The sequence below is a fragment of the Liolophura sinensis genome, chromosome 13 (genome assembly GCF_032854445.1).
Source record: "Liolophura sinensis isolate JHLJ2023 chromosome 13, CUHK_Ljap_v2, whole genome shotgun sequence".
Taxonomy (NCBI): domain Eukaryota; kingdom Metazoa; phylum Mollusca; class Polyplacophora; order Chitonida; family Chitonidae; genus Liolophura; species Liolophura sinensis.
Genome location: NC_088307.1, coordinates 888,600 through 899,673, shown reverse-complemented (window position 1 = coordinate 899,673; position 11,074 = coordinate 888,600).

The following is an 11,074-nucleotide window of genomic DNA, read 5'->3' as shown; positions in this document are numbered from 1 at the left end:
CCGTGATGAAATCTTATAAAATATTAAGCACAGAACAAAAACATTTTTCAGAGGGCCTAAGGGAATTTTAAGGACTGTTCATTTTTGCACGATTTGACTTAAGCTTTTTACAAATGAATTATGTGAATGGTGCATGTGTTGACTGAGTGTGCTTAAACGTGTGCATAATGCCTGTGCTGAGTGAGTGTGCTCAAACGTGTGCACAATGCCTGTGCTGTGTGAGTGTGCTCAAACATGTGAATAATGCCCGTGCTGAGTGGGTGTGAATAATGCCTGTGCTGAGTGAGTGTGCTCAAACGTGTGCATAATGCCTGTGCTGAGTGAGTGTGCTTAAACGTGTACATAATGCCTGTGCTGAGTGAGTGTGCTCAAACGTGTGCATAATGCCTGTGCTGAGTAAGTGTGCTCAAACGTGTGCATAATGCCTGTGCTGAGTGAGTGTGCTCAAACATGTGAACAATGCCTGTGCTGAGTGAGTGTGAATAATGCCTGTACTGAGTGAGCGTGCTCAAACAAGTTGGATTTAACAATATATACATATAAAAGACTTTGCTTCTCAATGGAATGTTAAATATTATAATTTACCCACAAGCAAATTTTGCAAATTCTTAATCAATTCGTTCAATTTCTAGCAGACATAAGTTTTTCATTAAAACAAATGCATTGCTGTCAAATTTTGTGTATTTTATTAAGTATCTTCAAAGATACATCTCTGTTCCACAGAGATGACTGCATCGTCAATCCCTCTTTGAGCAAAAGTAACTAGCTCAATAACGGTGTTTTCAATATATTAGAATATATCGGTTATGCGACTTCCTTACAGGTTTAGGGGAAAGGAGAAACAATGCGCGTCGGTCTTCCCTGCGTCTATCCTGACGCGTTTGTCTCACACAGCTTTTCAGAAATAAACATGTGTCTTGTGTAACATTGTTTTCATTTCTTTGTATTTTTTTTTCAGTTGCACCCTCTCGGTTTCTTAACCGTGTCGTGATGGCGACGTAATATGACGGATTAGTGGCGCGAAAGCCTGCCTGGTGCGTTATCGATGACATGGCATTGCCCCAAACATCATCCCCACCCCACCACTCCCACCCGGGTCCCTCAAATATCTCAGGTCATTATCTCAGTTCATCCCGGGACCCGCGGGGCGAAGGCACGAGGACGGAGAATATCGGGCGCAAATGGTAGCGTTATCGAACCGCCGTCCTCCATCACGTGATGTAGGCCTACGTGCTATAGATCAAGAAGAGTAATCCGGGGGCAACCCGCTGACAGAAATTGACATGTGTTTGTCGGGGTCTTCCTTTAAACTTTGCACTAGACTTAAGAAATGGACAACATTGTAGAGGCGATCAATAAAAATTATACATGCACAGAGGTCTTAAATCGTTTGAGTAGAAAATGCTTAGAAACAATGTATAAATGTACTATAACATCCCCAGTGGGACATGCAGATGCTGTATATAGCTTGTATGATATAATGTTGGTAACCGATATTGAAGTATAATCTTCTGAAGACTAAGAAACTGATGTAGCTCGTTCAATGACAATTTAATATAATTTCATCTCCACAAATGATTCAGATTGTTTAGAGGTCTACATTTGTATAAGTTATATCAAAGATTTTAGTTCATGTCTCTTTTACCCGAATCATTCTTGTGATATATTACTACTTTTCAATGAAACAAGATGGTGGTTTGTGTTATTCGTCGTTTTGGGAATTGGCCCTGCGATTATTGACCAGGAATGCCCTTATTGTTTAACGGCTGCTATACGAATGCCTGTTCGACGCATAGATCCTTTTAAATTTTTATTTAATTTTATGTTAGAAGAATTGCAACCCATACGTGTTGCATGATACGTGCCAATAGCGAGAAAAAAACCCTTGCCATTCTTTGTAAACATTATGATTCTGGGTTTGACTCACTATTAACGTACATTGTAAACCTGTGCAGATGGAACGATATCACATAGACACATAGACATGGAGGATAGATGTTACTTAGATATAGGATATAGAAAGATACAGGAAAAAAACAATACATGAAGTAGTCGTCATGTGACTGAAAAATTGTTCCTCGTCAGTGAAATATCGACCACGAACCTCATGTGAAAAATGCACGCATGTACTTACTGACAGAGATGTATCATAGCTCTGGCTCAGCCTGATTTGCTAGGATGTCTCATCGATTTATTATGTATTTATCTATTTGATTATTGTTTTACACCCTACTGAACAATATGTCCCTTATACAACATAAATAAAGCTGGTTAGGCTGATATGTTTGTTGCATGGTGGTGGGTTTTTTTTTTATATATATTGCTTAATGCATCATTGATATGAACGAATAGCAATCGATGTATCTAGCGTCCTTTGTGCACTTGTAGGAAACCTGATTCTTTGTACAGTGGGATAGAAACAACGTTATTAGCTAAACCAGTGATAAAACACAGAGCATCTTTTTGGATATTCTCTATGGTATTTATCTGGCCTTCAGCGATATTGTCCAAAGCTGTATCTGCATATAGCATTAATGAAGTTATAAAACATTTATACATAGTTTCTAAGCATTTTCTACTCAGGTGATATTTAAGACCTCTGTACATGTATAAGTTTTATTGATCGCCTCTACAATGTTGTCCATTTCTTAAGTCTAGTGCAAAGTTTAAAGGAAGGCCCCGACAAACACATGTCAATTTCTGTCAGCGGGTTGCCCCCGATTACTGTTATTGATCTATAGCACGTAGGCCTACATCACGTGATCGTGGACTGCGGTGTGAGAACGGTACCGTCCTGGTTCCCTCGTGTCACGCCCCGCGGGTCGGGGGTAGCGGCACGAGAACGGTGCCATTTGCACCGTCCACGTAAGCCGGCCGCGGCCCGCGGGGCTTCGCCCAGTTGTTGAATATGATGAATAAAACTTGGTCGAATCATCCAAGTTAAGCGAAGGTTAAGGTAAAATATATGAATAAACACAAATTCACACATAAATCACCCCAGCAGAAGTAGCTGAGTTGACAGGCCTAACATTTGATCTGTGAGGCTCTATGATGCGCACATCTTTCCCACTTATAGCTTTTTTTTCTGTTATTGAAATCGCATGCGATAAAGCTCCATAAGACGATGTAATTTATCAAAAAGATACAAAACATTGTTTTCTCGAATTTTTGTGAAAGCCACCTCTCATCGTTAAATACGATGTTACCTATATAAAGTTCTCGTGTCTTGGCAGGATTATTTACTGACCCTGCCAAGTGAAATATTGTAGTAAATAACACTGAAGAGATTAGACGATGTATTATAACACTATTGTACCAATTCTGGTCACAAACTACGTCATTTCAATGACGCTGAACATTCTACTGCAGCGTCAGCAATGCGACGCCATAGAAAGTAGACATATACGTCATAAATGAAATGTAGAACGCAGCACGTTTGACGTCGCCCATAAAAAGTGGAAAGCTGTTGGGAGAGGAAAATTCACCGTCACCTCATTTGGTATTTTAGTTTGTCTTAAACAATTTCCCCAAAGTTCATCAATGGAAACAACAACGTTTAGTCCAACTGTGATACACCAGAGCTTGTATTCCATAAAAAGAAAATAATAATAATCATAAAATAAACAAACTGGCGTTTTATTACCTGCTTAGGCTACGTGACGAAACGGAGATGACCAATGGGGTGGTTCAACAAGAGACTCATATTCCTTAAAAACCAACACCTTAAAATGTAAAAGTACACATCTTGTACCAAAATGCTCAAAATCTGTTTAAAAACGCCCCAATATTCACTCAATGTTGAATATCCTACCACATTTTTTTCTGTATAGCTTCCAAATTCTCTTTTTTCATTCTAGAGGGCCAAAAGCCACAAAACTGTATGGACGCACTTTGACAAATGATCTCTAAAAGTCCCTAAGCGTATTACGAATGAAAGAGCATAATCGACTACAACAGACGTTTAACAGTGTGAGCTTCACGGAAAACACCGAGAATAGCCGAAGAAGTTACTATCCAATCCACCGCAATGCCAAATATGGTGCATGACGTAACAATCAGAACTGATGCGGGCGACGAAATGTGTCACGTCACTAAAACGACGTTTTGAGTTTTAACATGGATTTTTTCCCAGAATTTGGGTAAAATGTCGTTCCAGTTGATCGCAGATTTGCAAACAACGGCTAGGTATGGGTTCCTGCGCTCAGCGTACCTTGACGTGCACCGTTAACTAGTGTAAGACATTTTTATGTGGACATGAAACGTTTCCCATCTGAACTTTGACGCAGGATGCTTGCTTTCATAGCGACCTTATCCGGGCTGTGCCTGCTGTTGGTCGCCGTGGCGTGGGAGAATACTTACATCACGAATACACCCGGGACCTGTGGGGCTTGTTCTTACCGAGAGGACTGGGACACGCCTACAGCCTATGAATCGTAAGTCTTGAATATAACAAAATTGCTTATACAGGACTAGTATATACTGTATCATGCATTGGCTGTTAACAGCACAAACTCACTACAAGCAGACGAGCATCACAAACAGACAAACATCACAAACAGACGAACAACACAAACAAAGGAGCATCACAAACAGACGAGCATCACAAACAGACGAACACCACAAACAGACGAGCATCACAAACAGACGAGCATCACAAACAGACAAACATCGCAAATAGACGAACAACACAAACAAAGGAGCATCACAAACAGACGAGCATCACAAACAGACGAACACCACAAACAGACGAGCATCAAAAACACACGAACATCAAAACACACGAACATCAAAACACACGAACATCACAAACAGACAAACATCGCAAACAGACGAACATCACAAACACACTATCATCACAAACACAGGAACATCAAAAACACACGAACATCACAAAAAGACAAACATCGCAAACAGACGAGCATCACAAACACACGAACATCAAAAACACACGAACATCAAAACACACGAACATCAAAACACACGAACATCACAAAGAGACGAACATCAAAACACACGAACATCACAAACAGACAAATATCACAAACAGACGAGCATCACAAACAGACGAACATCACAAACACACGAACATCACAAACTATCTTCATGAACAGTAGTAGACACTTGTGTTATAAAGTGCCTTTGATTTCATGAAATCACGTGACTATAGGAGTCCTTCAAGAGCGGTGATGTCATTCGGGAAGCTATTTGCTTGTTTTCAATCTGGGTAAATCGGACACCAATAACCACAATCAAAAAATCGTGACAAATTACACAACTCTTAGATCTGCTTTGACTCTAGTTTTAAGTACCAGTAAAATCTGTTCTTTCTTCTATTTTATAAACATTTCCGGGAGATTATTTGTGTTCAACTCTGGTTTCTGATTTCGTCTAATTTTAGGGTATCACTCATGGCTGTTGTGTTTGAAAGCCGCCTGTATCGTTGTGTTTTGGCCGTGGTGTTTTTGAAATTAGTTTGTGACCAGTGGTTTATGTCGTATTGTTTGTGGTCAATGGTCGAAGTCCTATTGTTTGTGATCAATGGTCTATGGCCTATTGCTTGTGGTCAGAAGTCTATGTCCTATTGTTTGTGGTCTGTGGTCTATGTCCTGTTGTTTTGCCCAGTGGTCTACGGCCTATTGTTTGTGATCAGTGGTCTATGGCCTATTGTTTGTGGCCAGTGGTTTGTGGTTAGTGGTCTATGGCCTATTGTTTGTGGTCAGTGGTTTGTGGCCGGTGGTCTATAGCCTATTGTTTGTGATCAGTGGTCTATGTCCTATTGTGTGTGGTCAGTGGTCTATGTCCTATTCCTTGTGGTCAGTGATCTATGTCCTATTGTTGGTGGTCAGTGGTCTATGTCCTATTGTTTGTGGCCCGTGGTCTATGGCCTATTGTTTGTGGTTAGTGGTTTGTGGCCGGTGGTCTATGGCCTATTGTTTGTGGTCAGTTGTCTATGTCCTATTGTTTGTGGTCAATGGTCTATGTCCTAATGTTTGTGATCAGTGGTTTATGGCCTATTGTTTGTGGTCAGTGGTTTAAGTCCTATTGTTTGTGGTCAGTGGTCTATGTCCTTTTGTTTGTGGTCAGTGGTCTATGTCCTATTGTTTGTGGTCAGTGGTTTATGGCCTGTTGTTTGTGATCAATGGTCTATGGCCTATTGCTTGTGGTCAGAAGTCTATGTCCTATTGTTTGTGGTCTGTGGTCTATGTCCTGTTGTTTTACCCAGTGGTCTACGGCCTATTGTTTGTGATCAGTGGTCTATGCCCTATTGTTTGTGGCCAGTGGTTTGTGGTTAGTGGTCTATGGCCTATTGTTTGTGGTCAGTGGTTTGTGGCCGGTGGTCTATAGCCTATTGTTTGTGGTCAGTGGTCTATGTCCTATTGTGTGTGGTCAGTGGTCTATGTCCTATTCCTTGTGGTCAGTGATCTATGTCCTATTGTTTGTGGCCCGTGGTCTATGTCCTATTGTTTGTGGCCCGTGGTCTATGTCCTATTGTTTGTGGTTAGTGGTTTGTGGCCGGTGGTCTATGTCCTATTGTTTGTGGTCAGTTGTCTATGTCCTATTGTTTGTGGTCAATGGTCTATGTCCTAATGTTTGTGGTCAGTGGTTTATGGCCTATTGTTTGTGGTCAGTGGTTTAAGTCCTATTGTTTGTGGTCAGTGGTCTATGTCCTTTTGTTTGTGGTCAGTGGTCTATGTCCTATTGTTTGTGGTCAGTGGTTTATGGCCTGTTGTTTGTGGTCAGTGGTTTATGTCCTATTGTTTGTGGTCAGTGGTCTATGTCCTTTTGTTTGTGGTCAGTGGTCTATGTCCTAATGTTTGTGGTCAGTGGATTATGGCCTATTGTTTGTGGTCAGTAGTTTAAGTCCTATTGTTTGTGGTCAGTGGTCTATGTCCTATTGTTTGTGGTCGGTGGTTTATGGCCTGTTGTTTGTGGTCAGTGGTCTATGTCCTAATGTTACGTGGTCAGTGGTCTATGACCTATTGTTTGTGGTCAGTGGTCTATGTCCTATTGTTTGTGGCCAGTGTTTTGTGGTCAGTGGTCTATGCCCTATTGTTTTTGATCAATGGTCTATGTCCTAATGTTACGTGGTCGGTGGTGTCCTATTGTTTGTGGCCAGTGTTTTGTTGTCAGCGGTCTATGGCCTATTATTTGTGGCCGGTGGTTTTTGGTCAGCGGTCTATGTCCTATTGTTTGTGGTCAGTGGTTTAAGCCGACCACCTCTAAACATCATTGCGGCCATATAACTGGAAAATTTACGCAATTAAACACACATCAATTAGGTAATGAATCTAACTCTTTGGAGGCGGGCGAATGTTCTGTCTTTTGGCTAACTGACCTGTACCTAGCCTCTACCTCTCCCTCAGGGACGGCTTTGATGAAGTGTTGGGGTGCTGCGAGGAGGTGGGGTGTGACTGTGGGAACCTGTTCTTCCCCTGCCCACTCTGCCCCGGGGCGGTCGACCTGAGGCGGGCCGGCTTCATCCGGCGGGTCATGTACAGGACGCTCAAAGCCATCAAGGTGAGGGGACAAAATAGGACCCTATCCATCAGAGTAGGCTAAAAGTTGGACTCATGGAAGCGATCAACATGAAGTGACATAGTAGTCCTCATGCCAGTCATTAAGGTGAGGTCACAAAATAGGAATCCTGACAGCCGTCAAGGTGAGGTCACAAAATAGGAATAATAAAAACCATCAAGGTAAGGGGACAAAACTGGAATCACGAAACCCATTAAGGCGAGCTGAAAAAATAGTACTATTAATAGCGACATGTATCAAGGTTAGGGGATAAAATATCACTAGAGACAGCTACCCATTTTCAGGTGACAAAACAGGACACGGCAGCTATCAAGGAGAGGTGAGAAATAAGACTCATGGGAGCCATCAAGGTGAGGGGACAAAGTAGGACTATCAGAACATTATCCATCAGAGTAGGCTAAAAATAGGTGGGTTGTGACTGTGGGAGTCTGCTTTTTCCCTGTCCTCTCTGCCCTGCGGTGGTCGACCAATGGCCCCATGAGGGCTATCAAAGTGAGGTCACAAAATAGGACTTGGGACAGCCACCAAGGCGAGGCGACAAAACAGGACTCACGATAGCCATCAAGGTGAGGGGACAAAATATAAGTGACAGCACGCTAGCGCAGCGTAATGACCCAGGAACGTCTCACCAATGCGGTCGTTGTGAGTTCAAGTCCAGCTCATTCTGGCTTCCTTTCCGGCCATACGTGGAAAGGTTGCAGCAACCTGCGGATGGTCGTGGGTTTTCCCAGGACTCTGCCCGGTTTCCTCCCACCATAATGCTGGTCGCCATAAGTGAAATATTCTTAAGTACGGCGTAAAACACCAATCAAATAAAAATAAATAAATAAGCAAATGAATTATTATTATTATTATTATTATTATTATTCATTTATTTCAGTTATGTATTAAGTATTCATTTATTTATTTGTTTATTGACTGTTCTATATTTCCATGTAGATAGTGACAAGAGATCTTGGCGGTCTGTCTCTGGGCAACTATGTCTCGTTGGCAATTCTCCTATCTAATGGCTCCCTCCTTGTCTGTAGGCGTACCTGGAAATGGGGTAAGCTTATACAAACGCTCTGAAAGCAATGCAGGATCGTCGCTGATTGGCTGGTGTTAGGTACAAAGGTTATGTTTAGGTTTTGAGGTGAATTTTAAGTATGTCACATTTACTTACATGTGAGCAAGGCTGGATGCTTTAACCAACGGAATCCTATCGTATACTCTCTACTATCAGCCAATTAGGTACGTCGATTTTGTGCGCCTTGTAGGAAATCTTTAGGGATGGGGTACCATTTCCCAAACAGTGATATCTCGGGGCCAAGCTGGATTACACCACTTCTTACAATAGGCCACGAAGTTTGCTCACGAGACATCATCACAAAGGCAGGGCTGAACACGAGATCACGCAAATTAGGGCAGTATTACTTCTGGCGGGAAACGTTCACCATTGTCATTCTCTCATGGGTACAAATCGTGAAAAAATACTGTTTGTTTCAAATCCAAAATTAGATATTTTAACGACTGTAAGCCTGTACTCGGTTTCACATAGCAGCTGGTTTTTGAGTGGCTTATTAAGGCAGGACCCGAGATAGAGCCTCTATCTCTATTTCTTAAACTGTCTTTTTAGTGTTGGTTTCTCTTTGTCGTATGTCGTCGTGATATGGCGAAACAATTGTTAAGTTTGACGTAAACCCCCATATATCGTATACAGTATGAAGTACACGCCATATGTGTACCATGCTGCGACATAGTACCAGCAGTTCTGGTTGCCATGGTTCTGGTTACGTGCACACAGCGCTTCTTGTATAACCGGTCACGTGGTGTTTTCACAACCTGTTTTGAGAAACATGAGCCACATTCTGAAAATGTCGTAACTGCATTTTTGTGGAACTCAAAGCACATTGTCTATGTAACAAAGAGAGACCGAGGCGTCATGTTAGAGAAAATTTGAACAAAATCTGATTTATGAAGTTATGAAAGTGATCCCATCCAGCCAGCACCTAATATTACTTTCAACACCCAATGGAATGATCTTTTCCCTTGTTCATTTCATTCAGCTTTTAATCTCAAAAAGTGCCACTTACCAAATTTATAGCAAATTACTCCGTTAATGTCATATATGAAAGAAGATTGAGAACATTTCCGTTGACACCAAATCCGTGTCAGTATCGTTCCCGATGGATATATCCAGCACATCAGATGTCCCACCACTCTTTCTCATGACAACGTTGCTTTTCAGTCCATTCGATGTGAAAGCAATGGGAGACTCGAGGAAAATCTGCACCGGCAGCCCAAATGACAGTAAAACGCTTCGTTTTCTACTGTCACGTTGCCGTGCGTGTGTACTTCATACATGTTTATGAGCACACGTACAGCTCTAATTATGACGTAATAAAGGAAAGAACATATGAGTTCATAACTTTGGACGAGTTTCCCACTGTGACGTCATGACGTCAAAGAAATATTGAAATTTGTAACCAATATGTAGGACACCCGGTTGACATATTTCCAACAATACTGCTTATGATTCGTCAATTAAGCGTCCTTAATTGACAGCTCGGAAAGGCCTATTGGTGTGTTTTTGATTGACAGTACGGAAAGGTATATTGGTGTGTTTTTGATTGACAGTACGGAAAGGTCTATTGGTGTGTTTTTCATTGACAGTACGGAAAGGTCTATTGGTGTGTTTTTGATTGACAGTTCGGAAAGTTTTTTCTAGTTATATTGATTTATCACATGCACAAGAAGCGGGAAACACACGCATACGGTGCCTGGGTACGTTCTTCCGCTCCAGGTGTGCAGTGCTTAGACAACGTCTTTTGTCTCATACAAATGTACTCTATACTTGTGTCCTATCAATGTCTGATTAACTAACCTTTTATTGTCCTCATTTCACTCTTTGTTGTGTGTGTGTGTGTGTTTTTTGTCGACAGGAAAGTCAACGAGAAGTATCGGATGTCAGAAAAACTGTGATGATTATACTGCACTTAAAGAGTCAAAGAGAAAACATCGTAAGTGTTTGCTGATATAAGACCACTGTACATGTAGCCTTGTCTTAGTTGTAATGAGGCAATACCGAGAATATACTTACAGTGTTGTCTTAGCTGATGTGATGTACCCCGAGAATGTACATACAGCCGTGTCTTAGTTGAAAGAGATCATTCCGAGAATGCACACACAGCCTTGTCTTAGCTGAAATGAGGCTATACCGAGAATGTAAATACAGTCCTGTCGTAGCTAAAATGAGGACATACCGAGAATGTACATACAGCCTTGTTTTAACTGAAAGAGATCATTCCGAGAATGTACACACAGCTTTGTCTTAGCTGAAATAAGGCTATACCGAGATTGTAAATACAGTCCTGTCTTAGCTTAAATGAGGACATACCGAGAATGTACATACAGTCCTGTCTGAGCTGATGTCACGCCACACCGAGAATGTACACACAGCCTTGCCTTAGCTGAAATAAGGCTATACCGAGAATGTAAATGCAGTCCTGTCTTAACTGAAATGAGGACATACCCAGAATGTACATACAGTCCTGGCTGA